We start from the raw sequence: 26,620 nt of genomic DNA on the forward strand, positions 1-26,620 counted from the left end.
GATTAAGCCTTGGACTGACCTGGTGGCAAAGCCACAAACAAGTCCCAGCTTAGAGGGTACAGCCCTCTTAGCATAATTAAGCTTGACCTTATGACGCTCCCTAGATCCTTCCTAGGTAGCTAATGGGCTGTGGGAGGTGCAGCAAGTGCTGCCAAAACAAGTGAAACTCACAAGAACATTGTAACTATGGTGACCACTACCTTGTTTACCTCTGGCTATAAAATAAAGCCTCAATTTGCCTTCTGGGTCTCTGTGGCCTCAGCCAGGCACAGGAGATCCACCTAGACCCAGCTTATTCTCTTTGTCTGTCTTTTCTTTAATCCTTCGCTGCCCCCACTCAGGCTCACCGAACCCTTGGCTGTGCTGGCCCGGCATATACAGCTTTTTACAATTAAAGGAAAAAGTGATCATGGCTATGAGATAGTTGATAAAAAGAAATCTCCGGGTAAGAGAGTAGCATCACACAGAGGAGGTCAAACAATAATGTGTAAACATGCTTATTACTTAAAACTAGGGTTTCTGTAGATATTGTAAAGTTTAGGTTTACTTTAAATCCTACACACACACACACACACACACACACACACACACACACACACGCCTCCCTTAGCCTCCCTAGAGGTCACTGAAAAGCGACGCCTCCTGGGACGTGATGTAGTTACTGTGCAGCACGTTGAGTGTTGTGACATCTGAATTCATTTCTGTGAGGGGGGTCTGGTTGGGGCACAGCAAGGGCGGGTCCAAGGTCTTGGCTACCAGATGACGACGCAGGAAAGGGTTTACCAATTGGACACGTACTCATGAAGGTAGGGCAAATACTACCCGTCAGGTAGCTGTACGTATCTCCGAGTTTATTGGAAGACAAAGAGGTTCAGATGGTTAAGCATATTTCTGAAGATGACAAGAGAATGAAAGGGAGAGTCACATTTGACCTTGAGAGTCTGGAAACCCAAGGTCTAGGTTCTTTTCCTCACAGGAGGAGACCCGGGGCTCCAGACCCCTAGGAGGTCCCTGTTTGGGGACTTTGAGCATCCGTGGTCTGTGGAAAGTACACACAGGATATCCTATTATTGTACGTAGATGCTCATCTTTCTGGGGAGAAAGTCTGCAGTTTCTGTTAGAATCCAACGTGGCCTGCTCCACACACAACGGCCTGAACAGGGAGGACATACTTCTGTAGGAATTCAGAGAAAAAGAAAACCACGTGGATGGGCTCTTTTAGGAAAGTTGGCTTATAGAAGAAGTCAACTGTCACCCAGACCTGAAGGATGCTGGGAGTCTGAGAAGCCCTCCAACTAGGGGGGATCAGGACTGAAGGGAACGAAAGATACAAGTTGGGAGACTCAACAAGTCTTTCAAAAACAGAAGGCTTCTCCCTCAAGGTTCATTTACTGCAAGATCATTATGAAATGAGTCCTTTCACATTGTTTTCCAAGTAGTCTAGAAACAGGACGTTTCTCCAGCCCCTGGAGGAGGGCTAAGAGCCCGTAGAGACGGCCTGCACGTCCCTGCCAAGGGTGGCACTCCTGCCTGGGGAGACAATTTGGGGTGTACACACGGTGTTTTCTATGACTACTTCCTTGGCTCTGATCTCGAAACCATTCCCAAGGGAATTGGCTCCAAGGCTGCTCAGTAGAAAACAATTACTCTCTTAAAGCAATAGTTCTCTGCAAACATTTCCAGTTCCAAAAACAAGGAAATAATTGGAGTGTGTGCGCACACACATGCACACACACACACACACGCACACACATGCACACACACACACTGTTGTGTTTTGTTTTCTGTGAGTTTTTCTGTTTTGAAATCTGTTTTTGTTTGGGAGAAAGAAATTAAGTAACAGCAATAGTTGTTTTCCCAGAATATAAAACCAAATAAAACCACCAGGGCTTGTGTTGAAGAGATGACTATAGTTTTTGAGGAAACTTGTTTGTTTTCTATAAACAGGACGTAATAAAGGACACAGGTCCAGGGTGTGGGCGCTGCGCGTGCTGGCCTCTGCCTGCTTACACCAGAATTTTGGCGCCCCATTTTCCTGAATAGAACAAGCACTAAAGACTTTTTCTGCAGCTCTGACTATTTGAACGGGGAATTCTTAAGCCAATACCCCTTCTGTCAATACAGAACAGAAGGTGAGAGGAAAAAATAACAAAATAAAATAGCAGCCTTACAGGGTTTTATTTTTCTAATACTTTTCTTAGGCTAAGATAATGCATAGGCAATGCATGGCTTTTGTTAGCACTTTGAGTGAGCCAATGCCTCCCAGAGTCTACAATTTCTAGCATTCCTGGTACAAAGACTTTAAGAAACCAAAGACTTAGATTCTCTGTCCATAACTCAATATTTGGGGGATTAAGAAGACCTGGTTGATCCAAATATTTTCTGGCAACATGGTCACCATATAAACCACAGATCAGTCGTGACTACTACAATGACATGTATTTATAGAACATCACATCTTTGCCAAAGATCTGTCTGGCCCCATCTGTCCTCAACTTGAGTATGTGTCAAAGACAGATTATTGAACCCATTTCAGAGATCAGATCTGGTGAGTCAGGTATAGTAAAGTGTCTTTCCCAGAGTCTTCAGATGGACTCTGAACTTCCTGGTTTGTAGTCCCACTGCGTCACCAAAATTCACGCCACTGAGGGACCTGCTCCGTCTCAGGCCAGCGCCTCCAGAGCACCTGCTGCTGCTACCTGCCTGTCTTCGTAGCAGCGTAAGCCTGACCCCCTAACTGCAGCAGTGCCCTGCAAGGTAAGCAACCCCCCTGCTTGCCTCCCATGATGCATCAGCGTCCAGGGCACCACCTGACATGCCAGTAGTCACATGACTTGGAGACACTCCTGGTAACCGATGAACCCCTTGTACAACATCTCCACTACTTAACTGTTTTGAATTATAAGCAAAACCAGTTCGTCAGGAGCCTATACTGTATCAGATACAAAACAGTGTGCTTTAAAAAAAGTACTTCTCAACTAAAGTCAAGGTACATTTCTTTTTTAAAACAATATATTTTTATTGATACCAGAGAGGAAGGGAGAGGGAGAGAGAGATAGAAACATCAATGATGAGAATCATGGATCTCAGCTGCCTCCTACACGCCCCACACTGGGGATGGAGCCCACAACCTGGGCTTGTGCCCTGACCGGGAATCTAACCGGGACCTCCTGGTTCATAGGTTGATGCTCAGCCACTAAGCCACACTGGCTGGCTGTAAAGGTACATTTCTTAAAAGATATTAAGCACCTGCTTTTCTGGGGGAAATGCACCCCGATAATGAAGTAGCTCAGCCTATATGTTCCCGGAACCTGGTCTGCTCCCCCAGGTGAGCGATGTTAGGTAGCTGGGCCGGTGGCCGTCCCTTCCCATCTGCCACTTCACTTCTGCAGTGAAGTCATAAGGTTTTCTGTTCTGTTGCCCAATGTGTTGCCAAGAATCCAACAGATGATTTCATTCCAAGATGAAGGAGCAAAACTCAAGTAGAGTGAGTCTATTAGGCACTTTCATCTGACAATAAAAATGAGTTAATGGCTAAAATGTGTTTTCAAAACGTTTTAACACTACAAGTAATGGCACTCAAATGGGAAAATGCCTTGAATATTCTCATCGATCATTAATACCACCGTGTCCCTCAAAGGGGGTGCTCCCTGTGGAATACGCGCTGCTGGTGTCCAGTGTAAGCCAGTCCACAGGAATTCTCCAAAAAAATTAATAATAATTCCGGGAGACCATTATGGAGCCGAACAATTAAGTGCAGGTCAAAAATAGCCCTGTCAATATCTGCGTTCGGTTTTCTAAAATAGACTATTACCTCATCATAGCTCATTTCCCCCGAAAACATCAGTAGTATAGCGGCAACAGTCTCCCAGAAATGAGGGGAAAATTGGGTTCTTTTTTAGGGCGTGAAAGTCAATGGGCCCCCCAATTTCCAATGCTGGTGAGCATGGAAACAATGCAACCGGGGCTGCGTTCTGGACCGGCCCAGCGCTGGGAAGTCATTAGTGAATTTGTTCCCTTTCATGTGTGAGATTAAGAACATAGTGACGAGGAAGCTGCTGGGGAAGCCTGACCCTTAGTCCGCCCGCCCGCCCAGGCCAGTTCGGCCACATTCCGAGGGAAAGAGACCCCTGCAGAGCCAGCAGCCCAGGCACCTCAGGGCTGGTCTTGGAATTGCCTTTGGCTGCCTGAGTGATGCTGGGCAAGTCGCTGATCTCCGCTCTCTGTATGGCCTCACTTCCGGCTGGAAAATGAAAGGAAACACGGAGAAGTTGCCTCGTTTGGGCTGCTCTGTCCATCGGTGGTTGACGTGAGACAGATGGCCCGGTCTGCTGGATTACAAACCTTTGTCCCGAACGCCCTTCCCTTCTCCGCTGCCTTTGGACGTCCTGTCTTTCCAGGTCCAGATCAAACAGCATTTGCTCCCAGAAACCTCCTACCCACGGCCCCGGCTAAATGAGCTGCCTTCCTTGCTGTGAATTCTTCATTTTCAGAATGTCCCCCCTTCCCACCGCTCCTCCCCGCCAGGCACAGCTCCCACACAAACCCTCCTCACTCATGTCCTCGCAAAGGCTGGGAGTGTGAGGTCAGGAGTCACTGCATAGCCACGGCGACAAGGTGCCCACGGGGACCACACCGGGCGGGAGAGCAGTCATTGGTCAGAGGAACAGGTAAGAGAAAACAAGTATTTCCCCGAATACAAATATTTTTGGGTGTGTGATTCTGTTGTTTTTATGATCATGGATGACTTGGAGAATGTGACGAAAATCAGCTTTCTCAGCAAAATGCGCACACGCACAGGCCCACATCGTTTTGCGTATAATCCCAGGAGGTACAACAAGCACACGGGAGCCCAGGAATAGAAATCCCTCATCTGTTTTGAAATCACGGGCCACACAAAGGGAAAGAGAGTCGCCTAGCAGAAATAGCACCCGCGGGGGGGACCTGGGGCAAGTCGCTCTCCTCATCTGGAAATGAGCACTGCTTTCCTTCGCAGTGTTGTTGTCGAGAACATGAGACAATGCAGGCGAAGCACCTACAGTCATGGCTGGCACGCAGGCAGCTAACTGACGGCAGCTCCCGTCTTGCATGTAAAAAACTGCCACCGCAATGCAAACAAGCCGTTTTCCTTTTACAATAAAGCCTGCACTGCCGCTTAGAGCCAGGGAAGAAAGCCCTTGCTCAGACCACCGCCTGGCCAAGCCCCGCGCGGACCGGCTGCTGCGGGCTCCTTCGCAGGGTTATTCATCACACAAGAGCCCATTGATGACAAACGCAGGTCCCTCCCTTTGCATGACAAGGCATAGGGGTCCACAGAGCCCCATTATCCAGAAAACCAGAGCATTGTGGGCGACGCGGGCGAAGCCGAGCGCACACACACAAGCGGACATTGTAAGGCTGTTTGCACAACCCCGCAGTGCTCCTCGCGGATTTCCTGCCCAGGAGACGTTTAGATCTCACGGAGTCGGCGGCAGACGTTTGCTCATTCAATATGGCTTCAGGCCGGGGCTGGGGAAAGCCGGGTGCGCGCTGCCCTCTGCTGGCCGTCCACGGAACTGCATGCTGGGACACGGGGCGGGGGTGGGGGGGCGGGGCGGGATGTAAAGCTTCTAACTTGCTCTCAGGATCCCAGCCTCTCCCTTCCCTTCCTAAGGAGTCCAGTGCCACAGACATGACCCTCAGGGTCTAGAAAGCCCAGCTCAAATCTGAGCTGTAAAGTAGACCATGGAGTAGCCATCTCGTGCCCCAGATCTCACTTCCCCCATGGAGTCCCCTGGCCAGTGTGGAACAGATGCCCGCATCCCCCCTTCTCCACCTGCCTCCAGAGGGTAGGCCCTGTCCTCTGACCTGTGACCCTGACAAGGGAAATCAGTAAGCACCTAGTGGTGCTATCTGTGCTTAAGCTGCAGCTGGTGTTTGGAGCAGAAATGTGACTTCACCTTCCTAAGGTCTCATCTCTCTGACCTCTTGTCAAACTGCCCTCCCTTGTGTCCAGTGTGTGTGTGTGTGTGTGTGTGTGTGTGTGTGTGAGTGTGTATGTGTGTATGTGAGTGTGTGTGTGTGTATGTGTATGTATGAGTGTGTGTGTGTGTGTATGGGTGTGTGTATGTGTGAGTGTATGTGTGAGTGTGTGTGTGTGAGTGTGTGTGTGTGTGTGTGTGTGTGTGTGTGTGTGTTAGCCTGGGCAGCACCCACATGCACAGTTTCCCCTGGCCTCTGACATGCGGCTCTAGGGCAGGCTCTGTGAGAGGGTGGGTGAGCTGGCAGAAAGTCTCGCTCAGTTGCACGTCTCAGGGATGAAAGCAAGGCCACACCATTGCACTTCTTAACCTGCGCTGTGAACTGGTTCCTGATGGTCAGTGTGGCCCCAAGAACACGAACTTGAGTTTCAATCCCAGCTCAGCCATGTATTAGCTGGGTGCTAATCAATGCATTTGACAACAGTTACTTCACCTCCCTCGAGTCTGAGCTTCAATATGAGTAACACAGAGATTAATTCAACCTCTCCAAGAGTGGTTTTTAGGAATAATGAGACAACATGTGTAAATAGCTAGACATAAATGTTACTGTAATCACTGTTACTATTGTCATTTCTATCGTTCTTCCCACTGGTCTTAGTTCTGTTCCCCTGGCCATGAAGAAGAATCCCACATTCCTACATAACTATTAATACCTGTGAGGGCCTTAAATACCATCCTAGTATGTATGTTGGTGACTTCCAAGTTCATAATTGTCACCTGACTGACATATCCATATCCAATTGACTATTTTACTTCTAATAGACATTTCAAACTGAACACATTCAAAATTAAAGTTTTGGTTTCTCCCCCCTGAAATCTGTCCCTTCCCAAGTCTTTCCCAGCTGAGTCAATGGCAATTATGCCCATTCCATGTTTCCACATGCTTGGTCCAAAAATATTGGTATTATTCTCACCTCCTTTGTTTTTCTCATATACCATGTCCAAGCTAACATGTCCATCAGCTCTACTTTTTAGGCTGTGTCTTAAATTCAGTCATTTCACAGCCATCATCACTGCCCTAGGTCAAGCTACCGGCCATCACCATCTCCTGTCCTGAGTTCCCACTTGCCTTCTAAACAGATCTCAGAGCTCTAACCACGCCCAACCGCTCAGCCAGCTGCTGTGTGGCAGCTACGGTGATCATGCCACACCGGCTTCGCTCCCTTCACTGACCTCCTGTTACACTCGGCGTGAAATACAAGGTCCTTATCATAACCAGCAAGGCCAAGGTGATGCCATCCCAAGGTGGTTCATCCCCAACACCTCTCCCTCCTGCATTGTACTAGTCACTGCTTCTGGCCTCCTCGCTTTTTCTTTCTTGAACTTATCACATACGTTTCTGCCACGGGATCTTTGCATTTGCTAGTTCTTCTGCCTGAATGTTTCCCCCCCCCCAATATATCTCCGGGAGGGACCAGTTTCCTATGTGGCATTTGAACCTGCTTCAGGGTAGTTCTCTGCCTGGCAAGCTTCCATCCCCCACCATCCTGGGGCCTGGATGCCTGTCCCAGTCCTGGGCGAAGCCCCTGCCTCCTGCCTCTCTCGCCATAACCCCCAGTCCTCTCACAGCGTGCGCCTTTCCACATTCCTGCCACTCCTGCTGGGAGGGGAGCACTCCAGGCTGAGAACTAGGACTTGCTTATGCTTGAATCCAAAACAGGCCACTCAGGGAATGTGTTTCTGAGTAAATAGGAAAAAAAATGAGTGAAGTGAAGGCATCCAGGCCAAAGCCTATGTTCAAGAACCTCTTGTCGGAATTCCAGCTGCTTAATTAGAAAGAGAGAAAGAAGGAAGGAGGATGGGTGGCCAAGAAAAGGAGAGAGAGAAAGAGAGAGAGAGAGAGAGAGAGAGAGAGAGAGAGAGAGAGAGAGAGAAGAAATGCGAGAAGGAAGGGAAAAAGAAAGGAATGAATAAAAAGATTACTTCCCTCAGGCCCCTGCTTCAAAAAATCCTCATTACCAGATAATCCTTAAATTTTAAGTGCTTCTCACAAACGATCTCAATTAATTCTCACAATAACTCTGAAAAGTAGATAAGTAGTTTAGTTTTAAGAGTTACTAAAATGATATATTTAAAACAGCTTTTCTTTGGGCAAATTCAAGAGCTTGCAGTTAAGTAGTTTCTCCACTAGGGGGAGATACCATCTCATATTAAACACTGCAGGCCCCTGTGTGGGTGGGTACTTAGTATAAAAACAGAAGTTTGTGAAAGCAGAGGATCAATTTCAGCATCCTGAATATTTTCTAAATGTTACTTCTCTTAGTTGTAAGAATTGTTCATACCCACAGCTGTAGCACCCAATGCATCACCAACTCAGTTCCTGTTCAAGATCATTTCAAAAGGATTGGTCATAAGTAAAGGAGCCGTGACATTTGGGAATGAAAGATTAATAGATTCAACCATTTGGCTTAGGAATTGTCCACCTCCCCCCACCCCCTACCCCCAGCCCCTTCTGCTAATTTCTTAAATCATGTTTTCCACCGAGGGAAACATCTGTCTTGTGGCTGAATCTTCTTGACTCCAGTTGCAAAGAGTAAGGATTCTTTTTTAAGGCTAAAATCTGACTCCAAACTTATCAAAACAAGTTCTTACCACTCACTTTGGAGAAACTTTCACTTACAGTTATATTGTGAAACTGGAAATTACTCTGGACGTGTAAATTAAGACAGTGGGGAAGCCTCCATTAGCGATCTGTCCCCCCAGCCTAGGGCTGACACACCGACAGGGGGGCAGAGGGACGTGCCTTGCACGGAGGTGCTCCCACAGGAAACTCTCGATACACAGAGAAGGCAGCGAAGTCACGGCGGGACTTCCCTGTTTGGATTCATCAACCCCGACCACAATGGAACCAAACAAACAAACTCACCAAGTTTATCTCCCAATTGATGTTGAAGCCCAGCCCTGCTCTTGATGACTAAACCATGTGTTGTCCTGATTTCAACTTGACCCTGCGGCCCGGGTTCCCAGGCTGGTGTCTGTGGCCACAGATGACTAACTTTGGAAGCTCTGCCCTTCACTGGCTGTCGGGTCCGCAGCCCTCACAGGCAGATCAAATATTGTTTAGGCTACTTCTTCGTTCCACGGGAAGAGGGCCAATCGTTATTCCAACTCCAGGCCCGGGGCCCCTCCTCCACTCATACCATCTGAGAACCCGGCGAAAAGAACCATCTCGGGTCGCTGGGTGCCCAGTGGAGTGTGGGGAACACGCTGGAGGGACAGTGGAGACGCCGGCTCACTTTTCAAGGACTAGTCTGCCCTTGTCCGGAAGTTCTGAGACTAAGCATTGAAGTTTCAATGTCAAATTCCCTTTCCATCCTGTCTATAACTAGAAGGTTGTTTTAGGACTGGTCGGTTTAGGATGAAGAAAACCAGGAGTTCCCTTGTCCTGGCTTTTTGCTTCAGGATGGAGCTCATTCATTGAACAGCACAAATGGAAGTTCATAAAGCAACCAGGAGGAGCGCGGGCCGAGCCCCCGCTGTGGGCCAGGTCTGTGCTGAGTGCCTTCCGTACATGTTCCCGCCCTGGAGCCTGGGGTTATGTGGCTATAAAGTCTTCCCTCTTTCCACTTCCAGCTCCGCCTCCCACTCTCCTGGCCTCGGTTTAGGCACCCGAAAAAGGGATCAGACAGAAGCTAGACCAGACCCTCTCACACAGCCCTCTAAACAGTGAGCTTTTGTGAAATTTCTGAGGCCAAACTCTCTCTATAAGTCTTTGCTAAAATAGAAAACCCAGGTGTTTAAATGCAATACTTGCTTACTTAAACAATCAACCCACTGTATGCAGCTAGGACTAATGTCATCCTCTAATGTATTGTCCATGATTGACCAGACAGCTAGCGTCTCTCGGGACCAATGCCAGTAGCTTCTATTTTGGTAGGACCAGCAGCTCAGCAGCCTGGGGCTGTCCTGGGTGTGGCCTGGTGGGTGGGGCCTGGTGGATGTGACCTGGGAGGTGTGGCCTGGCGGGTGTGGCCTGGCAGGTGGGCAAGCACCATGTCTCTAGCCTCCACTCTGGTTGGCATGGTGACGCAGAGCCAGCCTTCACTTGATCCCCCTTCCCTTTCACTCTATTATCTCTCTGTGAGATCTTGCCCCAGAAGGACAGAGAGATCCTGAGGGCCAGGCTGATGTCAGGGGAGAACAAGCAAGTCTTTGTGGGCCTTCAAGAGGCTGAGGCCAGGCCAGGCTCCCAGGCAGCACACAGAGGGGCCTGTGCTCACTCACTCACCCAGAGCAGCCCTGTCCTGACATGGGGGCCTCCATGTCCGTGTCCTGGGCCCTCTGCCTCCCCCAACACCAGCGCAGGGCCAAGTGGAGGGATCTGCACGTGGTGCCCGCAGGCATTTCACACCAACAAGTCTTAACGCACAGCTAACCTTCTGCACCAAAACCGAAACACCACCATCAGGCAGTTCCTCTCTTTCAGGATGATGGATTTCTCCTCCTTTTCTCGCCACTTTTTTCTTGGTCCCCTTTATCCTTTTCTGCTCATTCACACCTCCAAGGGGTCAGAGATCAACTCAAATGAGTTAATTTAACTATTTTTAGTCCCTGTTGGGAACAAGGCGGGAACATGAGGGGGTGGCTACTAATGGGTTTTTCAAAGGCAGAGTGGAGGCATTATCTGTGCACCACAGTCACTCTGGCTCTTTCCTCCCCACCAGCATCACAGAGAAGTGAGTGTTGGCCCTTGTTTGTACTGCGAGCATCTCTCTTCCAGATCCCAACTCCTAATCATCCTTCAATGCCCAGCTCATCAGCCCCTCTTGGAAGCCGTTCCTGACTTCCCTGGGCAGAGCGCATGCTCCTTTGCTGCATCCACATCACTTTGTTCAGGCCCAGACCCTTGCTCACCGTCTGCTCCTGTGACTTCAGCTCCTTCCTGCCCCGACGAGCTAATGCACTCCTCGAGGGGCTGCCCACGTTTGTGTCTTGATGTTCCAAGGCCTCACACAGTGTCGGGCCTGAGGCAGGCACTCGGGTACTCTCTACCTAATGAGTCCACTCATTTCTGAAGAGAACACTCTTACTTCAGTATTCAGCAGAGAGAGGGTTAAGAGATGGCTATTACCCATCCGTTTTCTGACCGGGAGAAAACACATCGAGACCTACACTCCATGGTTTCTACTAGAACAGCATGGCCTTTTGTCAGCCACTCTCTCCCATCAGAAACGAGGCTCGTGTTCCAACCATCTCTCAGCAATTTAGTACCAAGACTGCCCGTGAAGCATTGTCCGCAGTGAACATTCCTGGGGGCACTCAGTGCTGGAAGTGCCCGAGATCCATGTCCTCCCCACGGACATCCCATTCAGCCCGTCTGTATTCACCTACTTGACAGCCGAGGAAACCGTGGTCTTATAACATTAGGAGGAATGGGTGTGACATAAGCCCTTGAAGGAACTGGGGGTCAAAGAAAATTAGACCCTTTGCTTCATAAAACTCCAACCTTAGCCGCCCATCAATCTTTGCTTGAAGAACGGTTCACAGCGCCGAGCTGTCCTCAGGACATACTCATCCTCTTGGCCTGACAGTAAAGGTTCCAGCTTCTCACTCCACACGAGTCCCCCAGTCTCTCAGAGTCACCTCACATTCTACAGCTACAGTGAATGGCGCTGCGCACAGGGCCTCCCAGGGGCAGCCTTGGGTATGCCTCCCCTCTGCCCACATGCCCCACCCTAAAGGTCCCACCCTCCCTGCTGTTCAGCTGCCTGATGAGCCCTCAAGTCTAGGACTGAGTGGAGGTAGCGTGTCTCTGGGCAGCTTCCCGGGTTCCGCACCTCAGTGGGTCAGAGACCCCTCCTCTGGGCTCCCGCACACCCACTCGTACACGATGCTGGCAAGTGTGTGTTGTCTAGTCACTCGTAGGTCTCCCAATAAAACCACAAACAACTCAAGGTCGGGCTGAATCTAATCACCACCGACCCCTGGTGTCTAGCACTGGCGCTGGCATGCAAGAGGCACTTGAATGTTTGCTGAATGAACTGATCCGCCCTCTCCCCTGAAGCCAAGACTTGGCAATGGTCTAGGTGAACGAATTCCAAGAGAATTGGTAGCAGTGACCAGGGGGAGGTTCCAATGGAAAATTCCCACTCTAGCAAATCTGTTTCACAACGACCAAATCAGGACAGCTGCTCACTTCAACCCCATTTACCAGCGGCACTTCCCCAAGCAGCTCTGTCCACGGGCCCCTTGCGTGGCACCAAGTCTCATTCATCTCCAGAGTCTCAGTAACTAAAACTCTGCGAGAAAAGAACTTCCACCCTTATTTCTATGAGAATGCTTTAGGGATGGGGCCTTGGAGAGGCCCCCCTCTCTCACTTTGCTCAGGTCCCCCTCAGATAACGCCAGACCGGGGAGGCTTCCCTGGTGCCTTAGAGAAGAGGAATGCCCGCTCTCCCAACTTCCCAGCTCTCGGGCGTGAACAGACTTATTTTTTTACGTAGCACCTAATACTGCCTGATATAATGTATGTGCCTGTTTCCCTGTTGGCGATCCCTTGATCTGACTGGAATGCAAGCTCCATGAGACAGCAATTTGGCTTTGTTCCATGCTGTGCCCCGAACACCAAGGATACCTGCCGAGTAGCCTGTGCTCCATAAACGTTTGTGGGATGCATGGATGGCTGCATGAATGAATGCCCCACAGAGCTAACAGACACGGGAGAAAGCCCATGTCATGGCCCTGGAGGAACACATTCTTGAAGGGAACTCCTGCTGAGCGCCAGGCCAGGAGGCCCGCCCCCAGATTAACTGATGCCAGCTGTCAGGCTCTTCCTCCGGGTATTGAGACCCTGCTGGTCTAACAGGAAAGGGGCTGCGGGGAGGGAGTTGGTTTTCTCCTAAGACCTTGAGTGACAAAGGATGGGCCAAGAGGGTGGGAGAGGAGCGGGCCCGATGTTGGGTATAACAGAGCACGCCATCCCCATGGCTGGGCTGCAAGGGCACTCCGGCCAGAGCCGAGGCGAGGGAGGGCTGCTATGGAGGACAAGCTCTGAAATCAAAAGCCTGGTAACAGCCTCTCTCTTCTGTAACTGCTTGGGACTTCCGGTGTGTGCGCACAAGGCCCGCCCCTGGATGCACTGGTTGCTGGTGTCCCTGTGCTGTCCTCTCTCCTAAAGTTCTCCTTCTTCTTCTAGATACCTCGAGGCTCTTTGAAAACGAAAACCAGGGCCCAAGGCCCACATGGAACCCAATGGAGGAGAAAAGCGATATTTTAACAGTTCAAAGTAAAGCTGGACGGGGAGAGAAGCTAACCTTTTTTGAGGTCTCATATAAGAAAGAAACAAAGCTAGCACATTATGTCCTCCGATTGTCACCGTAAGTCTACAGATGAGACTGCACTGTCCCATCCCACAGATGGGGAAACAGAACGTTGGGGATTTAAAACGATGCGGGCAAAACCAGTCAGCTCATAAATAGCAGAACTGAAATTCCAAGTCAGGTCCGCCTCATTCCGAAACTCGCCTCCTTCTTCTGAGTTAGGCGCGCTCTCAGGGAGCCCCACGGGGAAGAGGAACCACGGGAAGAAGAAAGGGAGTACCCGGTACACCTCGTTCCCCAGCGAGTGAGACTCCCAGCGGAGCACTGTGCGATAAAGGACGCTGGGACCGCGGGATTGGAAAATACCTTGGAAATCACCGGGGCTCACCTTCTATACTGTGCTCAGCTTTATGAAATGCTCTGGCTTCAGTTTTCAAGGAAACTCACGCTATCTAGATGAAAAACACGACCCTCCATAACACTTTCCCATATGTACTCTCTAGGGGTGCAGATCACACATCCCCACCCAGAAAGTGCTGGGCGTCACTGCGCAGCCTGCTGCCGCCCGTCAGCTGTTTCTTACCTGGAGAGGCTCTTGGGAGTCAGGTTCACCAATCCAGGCTGATGGGACGGACCAGCAGAGCAGCCCTCGGCCAAGACAAGTCTGGTCCCCGGTCAGGGCTACGGCCCCCTTGAGTCTGGTGGTTTCTCTGTCCTTAAGTGAGTGATAATCTGCTAAAAGGAATGCAAGTCATGTTACTGAGAGGCCATTTCCTGTTCTCCTCCAATAACAATACTTTTTTTTTTTTAAGGAGAGAGTCCCCGAATCTCAGATTCCCAGGCTGAGAGAAATCCATCCGCGGTAACCCTGTTTCATGCTTTCGTTTGGTGGTTGAGAAGACTGAGGCTCAGAGAAGCCTCGCTCGAGGTTCGGCGACTTGGACAAGGAACCCAGAGGAGAACGTGTCTTGGACTCTCTGGCCTTTGGAATTTTTTAAAAAGCAGCCACATGGTCTGGCTGACTCCTCAAACAACTGGTCATTGACCCTGAATGCAAAGCCCCCTTTTTTTAAAAAAAACACACCAGATTTTCAAAAAGGGAGGTGGCACGTTTTCCAGATTGCTGTTGGTGTTGTTTTTGCAGCTTTACCCTGGGAGCTAAATTAGTAAAACAGTCCACGTCAGGCATGTGGTCGGGGTGGCTCTCCCTGTTTCCCTTAGAAAAATATTGTGATGGAACAGCGTGCCCCAGGGGCCCAGTGACGGGCAGGCTTTGTTATCCAGGGATGGGCATGTGAGCACCCAGCCTGTAAGTCTCTCAGTGGGTCTCTCTCTGCTCTCCCCTCTCTCTTGCTCTGTCTGCCCCCCCCTCTCTGTTTCTATCTATCTCTTTGTCATTCATTATCTGCTTCTCTCTCTCTCTCTCTCTCTCTCGCTCTCGCTCTCGCTCTCGCTCTCGCTCTCACTCTCACTCTCCCTGTTTCAGGAAGACAGCAACAGCCACGGACTCTCCCCCATGGGCATCACTGATTAGGTAATTTTTCTGGCTACTGTACTTCTGAAGAGCCATTTCCCTGTGCAGAAAACCAAAACCAAAAAAGGGAGCTTGCATTTGTTAAGCAAATAGCATCGGCCAGGCGCACCATGTGAATCTCACAGATGTATTTCCCTAATCTGTCCTCATGAATACCGTCGACTTCATTTTCCCAAAGGGTCAGGGAACCTAACTTCAGAGAGCTGGAAAGACCCGCAGAATCATGAGGAGAACATGGTGCAGAATCATTAATCAACTCCTGTCTCCCGCCCAGACCTAGGCTGTGCCCATCGACACTTGACTGTATTTACTCGGCCAAAACACTGGGAGTTCTGCAGTGTTTTAGTTCAAAAGCAGGAGGATATAATTTGGAAGCTGTAAATTGCTGCAAGAACATGAAGAATTAGTTTTAGGAGGTTCTCTTTCAGACCGTGCTCTGGGGCCCCGGCTTCCTGCCTGCTCCCCGCCGGGGTTCACGTGCCCGGAGAGGCTGGGCCCTCTGGCTCCAGCTCTGAGCAGCAGACAGAGGGCCTGTAGGTCAGGAAATCACGATTGTCAACGCGCCACGCTTGTTCCTGTTCTCAGGCAACCAGGGACAGGGCTGAGAGATGGGGTGGGGGTGGAGAAAGAGGAAGAAAAAAACAGGAAGTGTGGGGGGAGGAAATGATAGAGAAAACACAGCAACTCTGAAAAGTCCTTGGCCTGATGAGAAAGTGATTCTGAGCCGGTGTCCCTGGGGCTGGCTCTGTGTTTGGGGAAAACGGGTCATGGTGGCAGCGGGGAGAGACTGGGGTTGGTACCCATGACATCTCCAGCCCAGGGCCCGGCCCGAGAAGACGGCGCCCTGGCACAGGCACTGTCTCCCACAAGCACTTGGTGCCGACAAAGAATAGAACCAATTCCCAAAGAGGAATCCCGGGAAGGCCGAGTCCCTCACCTCTGGGCTGTGGCCGAGAGCCCAGGTGCGCCCACAAGGACCGGGAAACGAGAGAGGAGCGGCTGAGGTGAGGGGGCCTCAGGGGTGTCACCCCACCCCCAGCTCTCCTTCTCGATTGCTCTCTAACGTGTAACCTGCTTTCAGTGTATACGATTGGGCCTGGGTTCACCTGACAGGGCCCAGCCAGAGCCCTGCTTTCTTCTACCACAAAGCTAAGCAGGCCAGGCCAGGGGAAGGCAAGTCTCCCCCGGACCTGCCTCTACGCGCCTCCAGTCTCCTCCTGTCCATGTTGCCACTTCACTTGCTTACAGACTCTTAGAGAAGTCCCCCACTCCCAGTGGGCATCGTAAGGATGGCAACCACCTGGTAAGCAGAACAGCCACGCAAATAGACAAGCCCGATGATCGCTAATCACGCAAATAGGCAAGCCCGATGATCACTAATCACGCAAATAGGCAAGCCCGATGATCGCTAATCATGCTGCAACACTGATACTGATGAGTGGAGACTTAGAGCCTGCCGATGGCACCAGGAGGACGGGGGCCACCGCCCCGGAGGCCACCATGCAGCACTCCCTCTGCAAGCAGTGACAGCAACAAGGAAAGGGTGAGGCACACGGGAGGGCCGACAGTGGGAAGAAATCAGGAATAAAAGGCAGAGGAAGGAAGCAAGGCTCCAGGTGGGAATGTGGAGAGGTGCTGGGCCCACAGGACAAGGAGTTTGTCCCCAGCCCCCCTTGGGTGGCAGCGCCCCCAATTCCTTCCCACCTGCCCCTACCCTTCAACACCCCTGTCCTCCTCTCCCCCCTCCCCCACCCCCCGGGAGTCAGCCAGCACCAGTCAGTGACATCTGGCCCTGGTGTGTACACAGCATGGCTTGGTGGTGGGAAGGAGGGAGTTGGCTAGGCTGGGGAGGGGACAGGGAGGCCAAGATGATAGTCCTCAGGGTGAGTAGAAGGGCTGGTGCCTTGGGAATCCATCCCCATGTCAGAGGGGAACAGACCTACGGGACAGGCGGGTGACCATGATGTTGTCGAAAGTCCTCAAACACTGCACACACTCCCAGGTCACACACACTCTCAGGTTGCACACTCTCACAGGTCGCACACCACTCACAGGTTGCACACACTTTCACAGGTCGCACACTCTCACAGGTCGCACACTCTCACAGACCTACGGGACAGGCGGGTGACCATGATGTTGTCGAAAGTCCTCAAACACTGCACACACTCCCAGGTCACACACACTCTCAGGTTGCACACTCTCACAGGTCGCACACCACTCACAGGTTGCACACACTTTCACAGGTCGCACACTCTCACAGGTCGCACACTCTCACAGGTCGCACATGCTCCCAGGTCGCACACACTCACAGATTGTACACACTCCCAGGTCGCACACACTCCCAGGTCGCACACACTCCCAGGTTGCACACACTCACAGGTCACACACACTCCCAGGTCGCACACACTCACAGGTTGCACACCACTCACAGGTTGCACACACTTTCACAGATCGCACACACTCACAGATTGTACACACTCCCAGGTCGCACACACTCCCAGGTTGCACACACTCCCAGGTCGCACTCCCAGATCACACACACTCCCCGTTCGCACACACTCGCAGGGACACCAGGCTCTGGTTTCAGCCTCATGAAGACCTGGGAACAGGACAGCACAGAACTCACCTCTCACCACTTCAGAGGCGGGGAGATTAAAGCCCAAATAATAAGTCACGGAATAATAATAATGATGATGATGATGATGCCATCTGTGGCAGCCTATTATGTGTCAGGAAACAGGCCAGGCTTTCCGCAGGTCCTTAGTAATTACTCCCACTCTGTGACGGCCGTGTCATTACTCCTCATTTGTAGCTGAGCTACACGAAGTAATTTCCTCGGTCTGAAAGCCAGCTGGTGTGAGACAGGAGCTGCTGCACGGTCTGTGGTCTGTGTGACATTTTATCCCATGATGTCACTGCCTGTGCACCGCCTGTGCTGTGACATGGTTACATGCCTTACTCGTGACCGTGCACCCGTGCCGACCCACAGCCGGCTTCTGCGCCGTCGGCAACACGGGTGCAGGTTTCTGCCTGAGTGCGTCATCCCCGTGGCATCTGCACGTGGGCAGGTATTCGGTCGCATACAATGAGGGCGACCATGGGATTCACCATCTAAACTGAGTGCTTGTGGGAGTGGGAAGCAAACCATGATGGCAACTGGGACAACAGGCATGAGCCGGGACGGTCGCAGGCACCCAGGACATGTGGGCACCCTGATGTGGGCACCCACAGCCCCGAGGGCCAATTACGCTTGTCGGGAGAGAACTGTCCCAGCAATCCCGGGCTTTCCAATCCACACACACATTCCTCTGCAGCCGTTCCCGCCCCTTAGCTCACCAAAGGTCTTCTCCATCTGCTGGGCCTGTAGGCTTTGCATATAAAACAGGCCAATGCCACAGGTTATGACGCATCGTGCTACGATGGGAGAAGCAAGGGTGTGACCAGCTTCACTTATTTTTTTAATATAATTTTTATTAATTTCAGAGAGGAAGGGAGAGGGAGAGAGAGATAGAAACATCAATAACAAGAGAGAATCATCCATCGGCTGCCTCCTGCACGTCCCACAATGGGGATCGAGCCTGCAACCTGGGCATGTGCCCTGACCGGGAATCAAACTAGGACCTCCTGGTTCATAGGTCAATGCTCAACCACTGGGTCACACCAGCTGGGCAATAATATATTTCAAAAGGACTGTGGGCTCCCAGAACTCGAATGCACAGCTGTTCTGATAACCAGCCACTCGCCCGACGTGCGGGCTCGGTGGCTCTCCTCCCTAAGGCAGCTGGAGACTGCAGGCCACCGACAGGACACAGACCCTGTTGCCTCAAGGGGCAGCGTGTTGCTGGGACAGGCCTGGCCTTTCTCCACGGCCAGTAGGCACTGACCCTGCCGGAGGGTGCGGAGTGGGGCCCTCTGGACGGGCATCTCCCCTTCCACCCCACTGGCCCGGGGAGGACGGAGGCGGCACTTAGAGCCGGCTTTCATCTTGCTGTTCCCTCAGAATCTGCCTTCTTAGGAATCTGCTCCAGGAGAGAAAGAATCTGCCTTCTTAGGAATCTGCCCCAGGAGAAGAAGAATCTGCCTTCTTAGGAATCTGCCCCAGGAGAAGAAGAATCTGCCTTCTTAGGAATCTGCCCCAGGAGAGAAAGAATCTGCCTTCTTTTGAAACCAGGGATCCGTCTTGACTCACACTCTCCCATCAGTTCAGGTAAAGTAAATGCCAACAAAAAAGCGTAGGCCTCCGTCCGTCCATTGTCGGAAGAGACCCTGGCATTTATTGAATCACAGAGCATGACAGGACGTCTAGCCCACAGGTTCCTGACAGCTCTGCCGAGGCTCAGGGCCTGAGGGCCCGGGGGTGCCCGGGGGGCGCGGCGGTTCTGGGCCCTTCTCCTGCAGCCACTCAGGCAGTTAAGCCAGGCTCCTTATCTGTTCTGTGTAGGAGCTTCTACAAGTGGTCATACTTGGTAAGTAGGTAAGACCCCTTTTCCAAATTAGGTCACGTCCGCAGGCAGTGGTGGTTAGGGCATGGACTCGCCTTTGGGGGTGGGGCGCCATGCAACCCACTACCTCTATTAGTATCATGACAACGACTATTATCATTTCTAATATTACTTAGGAGACACCTCCATCCTACAGAAGGGAAGGGACTTGTTTAATGCCACTCAGCACGCAGGTGGAGAAGCCAGGACTGGGGCACAGGTCTCCCCACCATGCCAGCGTGCTGGGAACCCAGTCAGGGTCTTCCCTGTCAGTGTGCTGGGAACCCACTCAGGGTCTTCCATGTCAGCGTGCTGGGAACCCACTCAGGGTCTTCCATGTCAGCGTGCTGGGAACCCACTCAGGGTCTTCCATGTCAGCGTGCTGGGAACCCACTCAGGGTCTTCCCTGTCAGCGTGCTGGGAACCCACGGTGGGAACCCTGTCCTGGGAGCGGCCTAGAGACCTGATGGGGGCCAACCAGAGCGGCCTGGGCTCGGGGATCCGAGACTGTCAGGGGTCAAGGAGCGGGTGATGGTGGTGGCACCGAAGAATGCCACTCTTCCTCACTGGGCACTGCCTCTGCCCAGGCACTGTGCTGCCCGTCACATCACGTGACTGTCACCCTCGGCCCTCACATGGGTCCTGCTGAAAATGAGGGCACGCCCACCAGCCACATCTTACAGATTAGCAGCTGGAGGGTGACTCAGCGAGGCCGGGGACCAGCCCACGGTTAACAGCACACGTTTATAAGAGTTGGTCGTGAAGCACGCAACTGAACCCAAGTTCAACCTCACGGCGCTCACTCCAACCTCTGCGCTCCACAGCCATGAAGGGTCCGTCCATCACGCCAGATGGGACGTCTGACCCGGGGCGGGAGGGCAGTGGCCAGTGGCAGGACCAGAGCTCCGAAGCTCACACTGGCTCCATTTCCCAGAGCTGTGGTTTAACGTCGGTTCTGACCCCTGTCCCACCTACACAGCCAAGAAGGTGAGCGCCCCCATGTGCATGGCCAGGGACACGGGTCAAACTGGCTGAGGGATTCGGGAAACCCCAGCCAGTCTTCCATCTGAACAGATGGGCCAGGCCAGGGGCTTCTGTCTCCGACAGGATTTCGGTGTTGGTATCATCATGTCCTCCTCTGGGCTGGGGAGCAGGGACACGTGAGAAATCAAATGAGATGAGTATCTTCCTCCCTCTGACAACCCCAAACACCAGTACGATGACATCGCAGTCAGCCTGGGGCCTTTCATGCTCGCTCCCCTCCTCCCAGGGCGGCAACTTTAGGGGTGTCGCTGTAACGACTTGACAGGCTGGAGTCTGAGGCGTCGGCAGCCTCGTCTCCTCCAGGCAGGCGGCAGTCAGACAGAGAGGAAGACGTACAAATTGCCGGTTGTAAAAGCAGCCGTGGGGCTGGAAGGACAGCTCAGGGAACAGGCAATAATGTCGCAATAACTACGGAAGGTGTCGGACGGGTATAAGACTCATCAGGGGGATCGCTTTGTAATGCATACGAATGTCTAACTGCTATGTTGTACACCTGAAGCGAATATCATATTGTATGTTAACTGTAATTGAAAAATAAATTTTAAAAAATGTTAAAGACAGAAGTGAACACAGTTCAGGCTGCAGAGGCCCTGCTGGACCACAAGCCAGGACGATGCCTTGAGGGAGCAGGAAGGCTCCAGAGGGAGGTGAGGAGACCCGGGTCTGCCCCCAGTGTGGCCTTGGCTGGGCGGTGTGACCTGTAATCCCTCTTCCCTCTGATCGTCAGATGCAAAGTCTGCCCAATGCTGACCTTACAATGAAGGACATGGCCCAGCAGGCCGCGGTGGGCTACTCTGAAGACCCAGTGAGCTTTCTCCACTAAAGTACTGTAGCTCTTGTCATGTTTCATCTCTGCCGATGGATGGAAAGTTTCCTGAGAGGAGGGCAATGTCTTACTTATCCAGAGCCCCGCACACATGACGTGTGGAGGGTGGGATCTGTAAAATTCGGCTTCCTGGAAGGCAGTGAGCAGATCAGTGTGCTGGGGAGGGTGGAGGAGGTGCAGGGATACAGCCGAGAAAGAGGCTGGTGAGAGGCTGTGCCCTAGGTTGACTGGGATGCCCACAGGTAGCTAGTGTATCAAGTGGTCGTGTCAGTATTAGTGGGAGGATGGGCTGTGGAAAGAGCCCGGGGCCTCAAGACCAATGCTTCTTTGAGCCCTGGCTGCCCGTCTCTATAATGGGAGCAATAGCTCCATGTCAGGGTCCTCAGGGTTACCCCAACGTTAAAAGTGGCCAGTTCAGTACTTGGTACCTATTTGAACTTCAGCAAATACAACGGCCCCTAAAAACATGCCAAGCAGCACAGATAGACAGCGCTGACCTGGACTGTCAGGGTAAACGATGGTTGTGGAAGTTCAAGGCCAGTGCTGCCCAGGAATAGGAAACTAAGAAATGGGGCCTAGCCGGACTGCACTGGGCACCATCTGAGGGCCAGTCTGGCTGCAGCCATTTGTTGCCAAGTTCCCGCAGACGCTGGTGTGCTCTAGGGATCTGCAAAGGCTGGCAGCACCCATGTACCCAACCAGGAGGGTCTCCCACGGCAACACCACCAAGTGCCACACACCACCTGCGAGCTCCCGCAGCCCCTGGCCCACAGAGCCACCGACAGGGGCCACCTCTGGGTGGCTTACACTGGGTGTTCTTCTAAGAAGACCCACTTGCCCCCTAAGGCTGGGGGATGGCAAAACACTGGGGCTTGAAAAGCAGGCAATCTGGGCTCCTGTTTCAGCTTTGACATTAAACATTCTTGTCTTTAATTTTTATTGATTGATTGATTTTGGAGGGGAGGGGGGAGCGCGCTTTGTTGTTCCATTTATTTCTGCATTCATTGGTTGATTCTTGCATGTGTTCTGACCGGAGATCAAACCCACAACCTTGTATTGGGATGAAGCCCTAACCAACCGAGCCACTGGCCAGGGCCTGCTTTGACTTTCTGTCTCTCTAAGACACTGGGCAAGTCACTCCCTGCCAATGAAGTCCCAGGTTTCCTGGGACCCTCAGTGTCTGGAACAGCCTTTCAACAAAGTGTACTGTAAGAGCTTCACCTACGAGAGACACTGCCCTTTGAGAAAGCGATTTGCTACAAAACCCCACTTAAAGGAACCTGTCCTGCAGAACGCCCCCGTTCTGATCTAACAGGAACACGCTCAAGTCCACGGGTAGCTGGTTCCTAGTTCCCACCCCACGGATTCTTGGCTGTGCAATCTTTTGTGAGTCGCTTTTCTCCTCTGAGCCTGTTTTCTCCTGTGAGCCTCAGAGGCAATGGTATCTGCTTTACCTCCCAGGAAGCACCGATCTCATTTTACTCAAATGCTACGAGGCTGGCCATCCTTCCCTTCCGTGAACGGATCCAGATACACGTTTACCAGGCAGGCGTGGGAGAAAACGGGAAATTTCCATTACTCTTAGTAAGGGGAGCGGTTCGGGGATGACGCGAGGAGGAATGATTGAGAAGGTACCTGCGACAGCTGGCAGCCGGCTTATCTGTATCTCCTCCGCTGAGGACGGTCCCCTGGCCCAGGCAGCACACCCTGGAGACCGCATTGAGATAATAGCACAGCTGCTCCCGGTCCAGGGTCCCTGCTGCCCGGCGAATCACCAGGCACATGAGCATCCCGGCCCATTCAGCCTCAAGACTCAAAGCGATTCTGCCTTCCCCAGCTCAGGGCTGTAGGGGTACATCACACACTCTCACCTGGTCCCAAGAAAGGGGGGAGCTCTGGACAGGAAAATGCTGGGGATAAGCTCCCCACAGAAATCAACTACTGAAAATGTACTTTCCCTGTGAGAACCACCGCTGTCTAACAAAATCCATATTCCCGGGTTTAGCGTTCAGGTCATAGGAATTGAGAACCATCCTTCATATAAGCTCTCAACTTAAGCCCCATATGGCTTACTGCAGCTTCCTGTTTTCTTGCCTTGGTATGCACACAGACTTATAGCTCCACACACCTCCATTCCTTCTATCATCCTTCAAGGCCAGCAGCAGCCTCACCTTCTCCGTGAAGCCTTCTCTGATATGCTGACACCCCACTTCACACTGACCTCTCCTTCTCCGAACCCTCACAGCACTTTCTATCTGCGCTGCTCAGCATTCAGCAGCCGTGGGGCACCTCATCACTTTTGGACTGGACTGTTGTACCAGCCTCCTACCTGGTTTCATCCGGCCTGCACTCCGGCCCAGTGCTCTGCAGAAACTACTTCCTAAAGCACAACTCTGATGCATTGAGTCTTTGCTGCTGCTCAAAACCCTTCAGGCACTTCCCACCACTTCCGGGATCAAATCCAAACGCCACAGCACGCCCCCACCTCTCCTCTGGGGCTACCCACATCCAGTCACACCAAACTACCCCCCGAGGTTATGTAATGAGGTAGCACCAACAGTGGGAGGAGAAACCAGGTCTCCTGATAACCAGAGAAGGGTTCTTCCCACAGTCCCGGCTCTCCCAGGTCTGATGCTGGGCCATGGAGAGATGGCTAGAAGCATATGGCTCGGAACCATGGCCAAGGTCAAAACCACAAGACCAGCTAGGTCCTTAGGCTTGATGAGTTTTCAATCTGATGACAACCAGCCAATCCACCAAACAAGCAAATGCAAGAGCAGGCATCGGAAGCTCAGACATACGAGTGCATTTGCTCTTTTCATCGACAGTGAGAAGATTATTATTTGTCCTTTCACAAGGGTGGACACTGAGGCTTATATCTGGACTGAAACTCCAGCCAAGACCCTTCTCCTGCACTCTATCTAGCAGAGTATATCCAACAGCCCCCTGGCCCTCTCTTGTACCTCCAAGCACCACACACTCAACATATCTGGTGCTGAGCAACAGCCCACGGTTCCTGTCCAGGAGACCTTACTGATGAGCTCCCTAGGGATTCTGCTCTGTCCTCCTGCTCCTGCATCCCCTTAAATAGAAAGATTATAGAAATAAATGTTTATTCAACAAAAAAGGGAGAGGGAACATTTCATTCTAACAGCTCTATCCTTATTCAAACAAATGATCAAAAACCCTTACCAGGCTAAAGCACCCCCAACACACTCCACACTAATAAATGTGTGTGATTATGAGAGAAGGAGGACTGATGGAAGGACAAGGTCCAGAGGAAGCAAGATGAATATCTGAGCCAAGTCCTCCTGGATCCAGGTGACACCAGCTTACCAGAGCCAATTACACATCCCTCCTCCCCAACTTCAGCTTCTGTGAGGTCTGATAAGTAGAAACCAGCCATGGTGGGAGTATTACACCAGGGGTCCTCAAACTTTTTAAACAGGGGGCCAGTTCACTGTCTCTCAGACCGTTGGAGGGCCGGACTATAGTTTAAAAAAAAACTATGAACAAATTCCTATGCACACTGCACATATCTTATTTTGAAGTAAAAAAACAAAACGGGAACAAATACAGTATTTGTATTTGCATGTGGCCCGCGGGCCGTAGTTTGAGAACCCCTGATTTACACCATGAAATTGGCAAACATTCCTCATCAGGTGTGTTTTGTTTTTGTTTTTCCCAGGGAATCGGTTCTGTAACATGTATCAGCCCACCACTAAATGGGTCCAGGAGAAGGACACTGGGTTGGGAAGACAGGAAATTTAAATTGTAGCTACAGCTCTGCCTCAGTTGGAGCTGTTTGATGGGCAAGTTTCTTCTCTTTCTGGTCCTCAATTATCTTATAAAAAGGGAGCAAAAATCCTGGCTTTCTTTACACATAACTATATGAACTGAGAGAAGAGAGAAGGGCATTTGGGTCCATGTAAAGTTGTGAGGGCATATTTGCCAATGTCTGCAGACACGTTGGATTGCCACAACTGAATTGTTGGTGCCGCTGGCACCCAGGGATACTGAGACCATCCTACAATGTGTGAGACGGTCCTTACAATGAAGATGGAATTTGCCCGAGATGTCTGTGGTGCTAAGATTGGGAAACCTGATGTAAAGATATTCAACATAGTGGCCGCTTCAAGCTCCCTGAACGTATCAGCGTCCAGGAGAAATCGGAAGGGAACTGGTCAGTTGTCAGGAACCCTAGAGGCCAGTGGCAGACCATTGTGGGGATTCCTACAGGTGACGAAGCAAGAGTAAGTCAGCTCTTGTCCTACATGGTGCGGACACACAGTAGGTGCTCAGTTATGGTTTGGGGAAAAGCAAACGGGTTCAGTGGAAACCATACTATGCTCTGTCTAGCAGGCCCACACTCCATGGGGTGCACATTCCCCCAGGCCCCAGATGACAACAAGTAGAAGAATCTGACAAGTGCAATCTCACCTCCTCTGCGAGGAACATGGGAAAAGTGGTGTGATGTTCCCGCCCTGGAGACTCCGCTTAGGCAAATAATCACCAGCCCGGTGAGCACAGTGGCGGTGGTCAGAGGAGCGATTTTATTTAAGTCACTTTCTAATATGAGTTGAAACATCTTGAAAGGTGAGGCTTTCAAACCCTCCTCTGGGGAGGCAGTTGTGAAAAACACACAACAGGCAGCCCTGCTTCTGACACATTTAGAAACCACTTTTTTTTTTTTTTTGGTAGAAAATCCTTTTATCCCTTGTACCACTTGGGGCTGAAAATACACTTAGCACAAACCACCCAGAGCGGAAACAGCACTGGGTAAGAAACACCCTGGGCATTGTGGCCACCACGGGGAAGGTATCAGAATCGGACTAGGCTGACACAGCTCAGACACAGGGGAAAAGCCGCCACATGGAACACACAGACTAGCCCTGGGGGCCTGGAGTCAGCGGGGCTGTGAGGGAAGCTTAACCACAGCCTCTCCCCAAAGTCCCCTGCTGGGATCCCAACGCCCCATCCTCCCTCCATCCTCCTGCTGGGAGTGGCAGATTTCTCAAGGAGTGGAGGACATGACAGAGGACCTCCCTGGAGTCTCCCTGCAGATCTGAATCTCCCCCTGAACCATCTGACTCACAAAGCCTTTTAATTAAAAGCCCGAGGGCTCAGAGCTCATTCTGGACGTGCAGGACCCTGTGGCTTCCCAGGCACCGGGGCAGAGTAATGAGCTGGTTTGCCCTTCCTGGTCTATGAATGACAGCTCACTCAACTCTAAATCAGAGGCACAGATGCCAGAGCTGGAAGCCACCCAGCAACCCTGTGTCCCACCCCTTCACTCTCTGATGAGGGGCTGGGGCTCAGGGGAGGAGGCGCGATGCCCCCAGAGCTGCTCTGAGTTCCTCACCGACTCCCAGTCAAATGCAAATGTTGCACACACACCCTGAGAACATTCTTGCTCAGGTCTCTAAACACTCAATTCCAAAGTTCATCTGGAGCCC

General features: G+C 51.7%; 1 protein-coding gene across 3 annotated transcripts in view; it reads right to left on the reverse strand.

Annotated features, from left to right (window-relative positions):
• Positions 1 to 26,620, reverse strand: part of FAM49A (family with sequence similarity 49 member A) — an 82,345-nt gene that overhangs the window by 26,771 nt on the left and 28,954 nt on the right. The window contains exon 2 of one of the 3 annotated variants that reach the window (XM_006096011.3): positions 13,863 to 14,011. The exons of 1 other annotated variant lie outside the window; for it this stretch is intronic. The gene's annotated coding sequence lies outside the window, so the exon portion shown is untranslated. Of the gene's footprint in view, positions 1 to 13,862; positions 14,015 to 26,620 lie in introns of all 3 variants that reach the window. One more of the 3 variants, XM_006096010.3, reaches the window with a different exon arrangement.

The sequence above is a fragment of the Myotis lucifugus genome, unplaced genomic scaffold (genome assembly GCF_000147115.1).
Source record: "Myotis lucifugus unplaced genomic scaffold, Myoluc2.0 scaffold_165, whole genome shotgun sequence".
Taxonomy (NCBI): Eukaryota; Metazoa; Chordata; class Mammalia; order Chiroptera; family Vespertilionidae; genus Myotis; species Myotis lucifugus.